Below are 10850 nucleotides of genomic sequence, written 5' to 3' on the forward strand. Positions count from 1 at the left end.
CCGACAGATTGAGTCAGGAAGACCCTCCCTACAACTCTCAACCCCTCGACCAAATCCCATGTTTATATAGCTCAGAGTCGGAATTTTAACAATGCAGGGAACAATTATCCCTCTGAAAAACATGCTTTTGCCTGGGGCACAATGAAAGAAGGTGAGAATGCTGCGGATATCTTAAAATGTGCTTATTTTAAATATTTATTTGCTTATCTATATTAAATGGACAGAGAGACACACTGAGAGACTCTCATCTGCTGGTTACTTCCCAGATGTCCACAACAGCCAGGACTGGACCAGGACCAGAGTCGAGGACTGAGAACACAGCTGAGGTCCCCCATGGGGGTGGCAGAAACCCAGTCACTAGTGCTGTACGGCTGCCTCCCCGGGTCGGTACGGAGAGGAAGCCAGAGTCAGGACTCGGGGCCAGGAAGCAAAGCAAGGCCGTGCGGTGTGGGACAAGCTTCTTAGCTGCCAAGCGCCAGTCTCACAATGCGTTAGTGGCTATTAACACTGACGCCTCTAGCAAATTCTCTCAAAGCTGTGAGCTTGCTGAGGCTGGGACAACGTTTTTCTCCATATTCCTAGTGCCTGGAACATGGTAGATGCTAAACTATCTGAAGCTTTTTTGAGCTGGTTGCAACTTACCATTTCAATTTTTTGAAACAGAAAATATGGGTTGTAAAGCCACGGTTTGAATCAAAATGATTCTGGAGACAATGGAGCCCAAAATGTGTGCAAGCATTGATTGGGCTAGATTGTCCCAATAACATTATTGCTGGCAATAAGGATGCCACACTGTTAGCAATCAGTGCTGGTAAAGCCATTCAACACACACAAATCCAGTCGACAGGAGCTATATTCCTGTAATCTATCTCATTCTTACACCTGAAGCTTAATGCAATCATTCCAGTTCAAAATTCATGGAGCATTTTGTATGTGCCAATACCATGCCTGACACTAAGTACAGAATGAAAAAAAAAATCACCATTTTCAATAATGAGCTGAAAATTCTGGAAGGGTACTTTAGCAATATAAACTAAAGCAAAACCAAACACCACAGACCACTACATGAAGTAAAGGAATAATATGCAGGGGAGAGAGAAGTGGCCCAAGGAGGGATTAATGTTATATTCAAGGGTGAAAGAAAGCATCATATTGATGGCCTGGGCCAAGTTTTGTTTGAAAAGTCAATGGGAGCTGCAGGTCAGATGAGCCAGGGACAGCCAAACCAGAAATCTAGTGAATGCGTGTGGCGAAGAGATACACAGAGCGAGCAGCAGCGTCATGTTTGCAGGGAATCAACAGGAAGTTGTCAAACTGAAAAATGACAGGAAAGAGTGGGAGGTGAGAGCTGAGAGCTGGGGAGAACCTCAATGGGCCCAGACCTTTGCAAAGGAGCTAAGCAATGTGGACCTCACCCCCAGATCAATGACACCCCACAGGCAGCTTTAGGCAGGGGGAGATGAGGAGGTCAATTGCAGAAAGACCACACTGCCCTGGAAACACCCTTGATCATGGTCAATCTTAAATTTTCCTTCCCCAGCTTTTAGAGCATCCTTCAAGCAGGCACTATGCTGTCTTGTGTTGTTGCAATTATTACTTTGTGTGTGCAAATCTTAATTCTCTAACTTGACCACACACCAGGTGGCCATGCACCACTGGTTTTGTATTTCCCATGGACTTTTCACAACATTTCCAAGGCAGTATCTACATCTAACACATCTCTACTCCACGCCTTAAAGTACAACTGCCCAGTCAATGTCTTACCTTGCATTTTCACGAACACCTCCAAGTCAGCTTGTGTCAAAAACTTACGTCATCATCCTTCCTCTAAACCCACTATTCTCCTGCATTCCCTCAGTTCAGTCAATAAAAGGCATCATTGTCACCAATGGGCCCAGAAACCCGGAAATCATCCTTGCTTCCTCTTAGATGATTACTGACTTAGGTCCTAAGCATCTCTTATACCCCCACTCTTCTCTTCTGCACTGTAGTTCTACCAACTCAGTTAACAGCATGACCATTTGCCCTTGCCCTGTTTAACTTTTCTCTAAGTCATGGCCAGAACACGGACATCTTTACAAAATAACAACAAAAAAAAAGTCCAAACCTTAAAGGAGCTCCCAACCCTTCTTAGTCCAGGATTCTCTCTTTAACCTTATTTCCCAACATTCCCTTCCTTCCCATTCCAGTCAGGCCAATATGAATTCCTTCCAGTTGCTCCACAAATATCCTTCTGTCTCTCCTAGTTTGTTTCCTCCCTCCCTTCTCCCCCCACCCCGCCCCATTCCTCAAAGCCTTCAAGGATATTGTTCTTTCTGCTGGAAATACTAGCCCACCCTTACCCGTTCTCATAAATTAACTGTGTTTTCAATCTCATCTACATCATTAAGACCCTGGGTTCCACGAACACAGGATCACGTGTGTCTGGTTCACTGGATTCTGGTGCCTAGTACACTTCTGGGCACATACTGGGAGTTTTAAAACTATTTTTTGAATTAATAAATGAATGAATGGTTGGGGTTCATTCTGAGTGACTTTTAATTATACTCAGGCTGTCACTTCAAGGTCCCCTTAATCTGCTTATAATTGAAATAGAAGCTTCGACTGAGGCAAAGTAAATATATTCTGGAGACAGAGACACACACGAGGTAGGTGAGTGATGTTCTATGTCAACAGCACTTTCCCTCTTTACCTAACTCTTCCTTTTTCAGTGCTCCATGACCTATGATTAGACAGGTGGTGTGATGGAAATTATAAATTAATGCAGAAGTTGTATAGTCTGCTTGATTCACAAACAAGGGATTAGAATGAGATTTCAGGAAGAGAAGATAGACTGGTCTAGCACAGACAGACAACACCAAGAATTTTCAATACAAAGAATAGTAAAGATTTCCCGTATCATCCATCTGTTGAGCTGCCAGGAAATTGGTATAAACAGATATAGCTATTGTCTTTGAGGGACTAGAATCTAGATCCTAGGACCTAAAATAAACAACATACATCCAGGCTATATCAACATCTGCAATTTTTGGCATCCCGAGGTTTACCAACGGAGAGCTACTCACATTCCAATGGCCAACTGATAGTTATTCTCAATGAAATTCACCATATAGGCTGATACACAAAGAACTAGCCAAATCTTGTGTGTTGCTTTCAATAGCTATCCCACTATAACACACATGCACAGGCCAGTCTGCAACAGAGCTCAAGCATAACCAAAGTCTTTGCTTATAACAATAAGTTAGAAGAGCGGCAGAGAGTCTGATAAAACCCGCTTTGCCTTCCACCCAGCAAGGCAATAAATCTCCCAGCAGAGGTGGTTAATTCCTGAGCAATAAAGTGCTTTCCTGGGACGCGCCAAGAGGCACAGAAGGCAGGTTGCTTGATTGTATTACTTGTTGACCAGGGCCGGGTGGACCCATCAAAGGAAGGAATGCAGGCCAGCTAGTGCCAAAGCCCCTCACCACTCAGGCACAGGCCCTCTCACAGCCAAAGAACACTTCCATGGGGAGAAGGGCGGGTTGCTGTTCTGCCAAGCATTAAGTATCCACAATCAGTCAAGCACCAGACCAAACTGTTCAAAAAAGCTTCTTTCATTTTAATCCTATTTAGCAGGGACCTTAACCAGGCCTCTCCCAACTCTTAAAACTATATGGAGGGCCAGCACCGCAGCTCACATGGCTAATCCTCTGCCTGCGGCGCCAGCACCACGGGTTCTAGTCCCAGTTGGGGCGCCGGATTCTGTCCCGATTGCCCCTCTTCCAGTCCAGCTCTCTGCTGTGGCCCTGGAAGGCAGTGGAGGATGGCCCAAGTGCTTGGGCCCTGCACCCACATCGGAGACCAGGAGGAAGCACCTGGCTCCTGGCTTCAGATTGGCACAGCGCGCCAGCCATAGCAGCCATTTGAGGTGTGAACCAACGGAAGGAAGACCTTTCTCTCTGTCTCTCTCTCTCACTGTCTAACTGCCTGTAAAAAAAAAAAAAAAAAAAAAAAAAAAAAAAACTACATGGAAATATGTATACCTGGTTAACTGCCCAGAGATAAAGGCCATTTCAGGGTCACCACTGGAATACTCAGGTTCTGGAAAAGGTCGATTTAACAGCAAGGCTGGCTGAGAAGTTTTGGAAATAGACCTGGTGGCCCAGAAAAGGAAAGCAGACAGCACCCAAGGGCTCTACAATTCAAGGCTCTCTGGCTGTGTACTTTGCATCTTCTTTGATTTGTGCTGGGGCCAAGAAGTCACGTTTCCATTTCCAACAAAGCATTAAAGGCTGTCAAGACAACAGAAGAACTCCCTTCACTCCATCCATCCCATCTGTATTATAGCTCCAGATATGGTCCAAACCTAAGTTCTAAACCCACTTGTAGCAAGATGTTAATTCAGCAGAGCCAATTTCAGAGAAAGCCTAGGAACGTGGGCTAAGTGTCCTACAATTCAAAGACTCAGAGGCACTGAATCATTCTGAAATAGAACAGACCTGCAGTCTATAACCACAAGAGTACTCTCCATCCTTCTCTGGAATAACCCTGAGCTTACTGAGATCAGAAATGACATTAAATGGCCCCCTCTTGAACAAGACTGACCCAGGCTACAGTTCTGCACACATGTGCCTCTTCGTTCCCTCTCACCTGACTGGTCTACACTAGTGGAGACCAAGGGAACTTCTCCCCTTACACATCTTATCTCGGGAGTGCCATGCCTCTGCAGACAGCTAATGAGCAGATTTGTGGGACCCAAGAGAAAAACAAGAGATACTTTGGTAATATTAAGAATGTAGGCTGGCACCACAACTCACTAGGCTAATCCTCCCCCTGCAGCGCCGGCACACTGGGTTCTAGTCCCGGTTGGGGCGCCGGATTCTGTCCCGGTTGCTCCTCTTCCAGTCCAGCTCTCTGCTGTGGCCCGGGAGTGCAGTGGAGGATGGCCCAGGTCCTTGGGCCCTATACCCGCATGGGAAACAAGGAGGAAGCACCTAGTTCCTGGCTTCGGATCAGCGCAGCACGCCAGCCACAATGTGCCAGCCATAGCGGCCACTTGGAGGGTGAACCAACAGAAAAAGGAAGACCTTTCTCTCTGTCTGTCTCTGTCTAACTCTGCCTGTCAAAAAAAAAAAAAAAAAAAAAAAGCATGTACCTTACTTAGAATACATAGTGTCTCATGCACAAATCTAAGCTAAACCTTTTAGATGAACCCATAACACAGAACAGACCCATAGGCTAACTGAGGTGAGGATGGATGGTTCTTGCCTCTGTTGCTACCATTGCAGAGGAGTGAGCTGCAAGGGTTTTCAAAAAGTTCATGGAGGGGCCAGTGCTGTGGCACAGTGGATTAAAGCTCCAGCCTGCAGCGCCAGCATCCCAAATGGGTGCCAGTTCTAGTCCCAGCTGCTCCACTTCTGATCCAGCTCTCTGCTATAGCCTGGAAAAGCAGTAGAAGATGGCCCAAGTTCTTGAGCCCCTGCACCTACATGGGAGACCTGGAAGAAGCTCCAACCTCCTGGCTTCAGATCAGCTCAGCTCTGGCCATTGTGGCCATCTACAGAGTGAACCAGTGGATGGAGGATCTCGATCTTGATCTCTCTCTCTGTCTCTCTCTTTCTCTGTAACTCTGCATTTCAAATAAATAAAAATAAATCTTAAAAAAAAAAAGTTCATGGAGGATCCAGAGTTGCACAGTGAGTTGAGCCATTGCTTGTGACACCAGCTTCCCAAATTGCAGCACTGGTTCGAATCCCAGCTGCTCTGCTTCCAAGGCAGCTTCCTGTGAATGTGCCTGGGAAGGCAGTAGATAATGGCCCAAATATCTGGGCTCCAACCACCCATGCAAGAGACCCAGATAGAGTTCACGCTCCTGGCCTCTGTCTGGTCCAGCCCTAGCTGTGGTGGCCATTTGGGGAATAAATGAGTGGATGGAAGATCTCTCTCTGTGTCACTCTGCTATTCAATAAATAAATAAATCTTTAAAAATTTTTTTAAAGTTCATGGAAATGTATAGTATAAAAAATTATGGATTTTGGCCAGCACCACGGCTCAATAGGCTAATCCTCAGCCTTGCGGCACCGGCACACCGGGTTCTAGTCCTGGTTGGGGCACCAGATTCTGTCCCCGTTGCCCCTCTTCCAGGCCAGCTCTCTGCTGTGGCCCGGGAAGGCAGTGGAGGATGGCCCAAGTGCTTGGGCCCTGCACCCCATGGGAGACCAGGAGAAGCACCTGGCTCCTGCCTTTGGATCAGCACGGTGCGCTGTCTGCAGTGCGCCAGCCGCGGCAGCCATTGGAGGGTAAACCAATGGCAAAAGGAAGACCTTTCTCTCTGTCTCTCTCTCTGTCCACTCTGCCTGTCAAAAAAAAAATTATGGATTTCAAAAAATATTTGAAATAAAATAAACTTATCTTTTAATTCTACTTTCCATGGACTCTTTGAAGCACCCTCAAATGTTGGTCAGAAGAAGTCAGTACACGTTTTAAAGAAAGCAAACAGTCACCTCTAAGATAAATACTGTTTGCCTGGAAACAAAGAAATTAATCAATCTATCCATACCTTGCTCAAATACTTCCTGGGCAATAAATTCTTGAGAGTGCAAGATCCACCCACTTATAACTCGAAAAGATTCTCCCTACAGGTCTGATTAAAACAAAAGCACAAGGAGCAAAACAGAAAGAAAGGCACTGTTTACCATTCTGTTTCCCTGTAATAGATAAGCTGGGAGAGCAGGAGGTGTTCCCCCCTCTCCCATGATCTAAGCCAACAATTACGGTCTGCTGGTATAGGTAAGGTTCACTCAAGCAAGCATCCCATGCCCTGGGCCAGGGCCCAAGTACAACATCACCTGGGAAACTTGTTAAAAGTAAAGATTAAGGGGCATACCACCCACAGAGGAGACCCAGAGGTGGAGTTTCTCATACGTGACCATGACCTGGTCCAGACCTAGCTGTTGCAGCCATTTGGGGATTCAACCAGCAGAGGGAAGGTCTCTCCCTCCCCCACCTCTCTCTCCATAAATACATAAATAAATATTCAGCACCCCACCCTTGTCTCACTGAATTAGCATCCACGGAGCTGGATAACATTTCTGAACTTTTAATACAGATCCTGATTACAATACAAAGCCACATTTCAGAACGACGGTTCTCAAACGTCTGACCTCAGCTGGCTGCCAGCTTTGTGAGCGACTATGAAAAATATAATTCAGGTGTTGAAAGAAAGAAATATCGATTGAGAAGAGCCCTTCGCTGCTGTGGTTTGGCCATTTCCTAACTGCACTGACTAAGTGCACAATCTCTTTGGTAAGGACAATCCGGTGCTGCTACTTTTGCACAAGTGCTCACAAGCCAGGCCTGGAGAACCAAGTGCTAACGATTTCCATCTAACTGTCTGTACAGCACGCTAATGTTTCCAAGGCCACTTCTCCAGCCAGACCCCTCAAGAAATAGTTATCATGAAAAAAAAAAAAATAGTCATCTAAAGAAAAAACATGCAAGCTGCTAACGTATAAAAATAGGAGGAGGAGGAAGAAGAATGGGAACGCGGGTGAGAGGGTAGGAAGGGTGGGAAGAATTACTATGTTCCTAAAGTTGTATTTATGAAATGCATGAAGTTTGTATGCCTTAAATAAAAGGTTTCTAGGGAAAAAAGTAGAAATAAAAATAAAGTTTGTGGAAAAATCAAATTAAAAAATATTAAGTAAATAAAGTAAACTTACAGATCCACAATCTACAAATCCATGGATAATAAAGGATAGGTCCAAATGTAAATAGGCACACAAAGTGACCATTTGATTCCTTTACAATCATTAGCAAAAGCCAACTTCCCAATATGTATCTGTTGATGGATCATTCCTTCATATCATTGATTCAGCCAGCCTTCTACCCGACTTTACACCTTGTTATAAGGCAATACTAACATAGCTTTTATCAAACACAAGAATATGCAGCCCACATGCAAATTACATATTTCTATTCTTACTTTAAACAACACCTAATTCAATTAACATTTAGATGCATTATGTGAAAAACAGAAAGGCAAAATATTTCACTAAAGTAAAGGAGACTATCAAACTGTCAATACAGTGCAAAATTGCTATGTGAACATTCCAGAAACTGCTTTTATTGTGGTTTTAAAAACTGTCGGGGCCCGTGCTGTGGCATAGCAGATAAAGCCTCTGCCTGTGATGGCAGCATCCCATATGGGCGCTGGTTCCAGCCTCAGCTGCTACACTTCGAATCCAGCTCCCTGCTAATGTGCCTGGGAAATAGTGGAGGGTGGCCCAGGTGCTTGGGCCGCTGCACCCACATGGGAGACCTGGAGGAAGCTCCTGGCTTGGCCTAGCTCCAACATTGTGGTGATTTGTGAAGTGAACCAGCAGATGGAAGATCAATCTTTCTCTCCCTCTCTAACTCTGCCTTTCAAATGAATAGATAAATCTAAAAAAAAAAAAAAAAAATCACACTCGTATTAGTTTTCTGGCTTGGGATCTTTGCCTGTCACTCAGGAACAAAGCCATCCAGAGATGTGCAGGTAAAGCTCATCTGTCCTCGTATCACTCTCCTGCTGTTCCAGATGTTAGCATTTATCCTACTGAACTATTCATGACTTTTCCTCACTACAAATCGCAGCCTCCTATTATAGTCCACAAGGTGCTGATTTCCTGTACTATCACGATCTCTGTTACCCTATTTCCAAAGCTGCTCCCTGATGTTACGACTAACATGTTCAAAAGTGATGGTGAGGAACACTCAAGAATCTCTAGTTACACCCACACACAGTGAATTCATAAAGGTCTTCAAGTACATCCAAACTTCCATCCGACTTCCTAGCCTCGCCTCCTCCACCAGCCCTCTTCTAGGACAACCAAACAGCTTAGAGCTTAGGACACTGGTATCTATCCCTTCACTGTGCCTTTAGGTGTGCAGATCAAAGAACAGAAAGGCACAGCCAAGGTGCATGGAATAACCTGATTCCTAGAATTTCATGATGATGCCTGTCAACCACCCCATCCCTCTTGCCTCCTCCCAAATGAGGATGTTGGGTGAATGGTATATAACCCTATAAAATATATCATGTGAGGTCAAACCAACAGTCCAGAGCAGGTGTGGAAGGCAAACATTCCCTTTAAACATATACCCAGAGGTGACTATATGCCAAGTCAAGCCTACATTATGTTTTCAGAACACAGTAAGGACTCTTGCAGACCAGTGGGAGCTATCCACAGGGAGCCACCTGATACCAGGAAGAACAGCAGGATTCTTAAATAATTTGAATCTAAAAGAAAAACTGAAAAGAAAGCCAACCTACTGCTGAGAAACAAATGAATATGATCAACTTAAATCAGAAAAACAATCAAAAGGGGATGGGCTTTGTGATGCAGAGGTTTAAGCCGGGGCTGGGAATGCCCCATCTCATATCAAAGTGCCTGGGGTCCAGCCTGGCCTCTGCTCTTGATCCAACTTCTCATTAATGCCAACCCTAGGGGGCAACAGAAGAGAGTAGAAGTACTTAGGTCCCTCCTATGCACCGGGAGACCCAGATGGAGTCCCTGGCAGCTGGCTTGGCCTGGTCCAGCCCCAGCTGTTGTGGGCACTCGAGAATGAATCAGCAGATGAGAGGTATCTGTCTCTCTCTTTCTCTATCTCTCTTTCTGTCTATCAGATAAATCAATATTTTCTTAAAAAAGAAAACAATGGATAAAGGCAATACAAAGCAAGCTTAGGCTGAACAGCTTATCTTAGATTTAAGATTAACCTCGATTTTATTATAAAATTATGGCAATATAAAACATTTCAGGATTTTAACAGAAAAATGCTACAGTACAAAGGTGTAATTTTGAAACATGTCTAATTGTTTAATGTGTTAAGGATTTTCTTCTCCCCATTTAGTTATGAAGTGCTCTATACTGACTGTAAGTTTGTTGAAGACAAACAATGGCCTTCATCTTTATCCCCACCAGCACCTAGCGTGGTGGGTACACCAGCCGTGCAAAGAATTTCTACTGAATCAACTGAATGAACAAACTCTAATCCACTTTTCCCTGTTTCCAAAAGAACACACAGAAGAATGAAATCATTAAGAAGCCCAGAAAGTTCACACAGTGAATCATGTAATCTTACCAGCAAGATCAGCCTCATGCATCGAAATGAATGAAGACAATGGTCTGAGCTACAGACAGGTAAGATCAATGGTGTCTGTACCTGGCAGTGCAACAGAAGAAAGTCTTAGTGAGCAGCATCAGATCTCTCCTTTCACTCCGTTCTGCCACGGTTGTGTTTCTGACTTCTCATTATCGCCAGTCCTTTGCTAGCTTAGCACTAAATATTCTTAAACTTATGTGCACATTATGGGGCAAACATGTTAGCATTAAGATGGCCAAAGAAGGGCCATTGCTGTGGCGTAGTGGGTAAAGCTGCCGCCTGCAGTGCCAGCATCCCATATGGGTGCCAGTTCGAGACCCAGCTGCTCCACTTTCCATCCAGCTCTCTGCTATGGCCTGGGATAGCAGTAGAAGATGAACCAAGTCTTTGGGCCCCTGCATCCCCATGAGAGACCTGGAAGAAGCTCCTGGATCCTAGCTCCTGGCTTTGGATCAGCACAGCTCCAGCTGTTACAGCAGCCAACCGGAGAGTGAACCATCAGATGGAAGGCCTCTCTCTCTGCCTCTCCTCTCTTTGTGTAACTCTTTCAAATAAATAAATAAAATCTTTAAAAAAAAAAAAAAAAAGAAAAGATGGCCAAAGGAACTGAGTTGAGTCTGGTGGTAACTTGGCTCACCCAAAAATAGGAGCAGTGCCTCAAGGAGTTCCTGTTCAGATTTATCCCTAAAACATTTTATTTTTGCCTTGTGTTTAATGTCAAGGTT

The sequence above is a fragment of the Lepus europaeus genome, chromosome 8 (genome assembly GCF_033115175.1).
Source record: "Lepus europaeus isolate LE1 chromosome 8, mLepTim1.pri, whole genome shotgun sequence".
Classification (NCBI taxonomy): domain Eukaryota; kingdom Metazoa; phylum Chordata; class Mammalia; order Lagomorpha; family Leporidae; genus Lepus; species Lepus europaeus.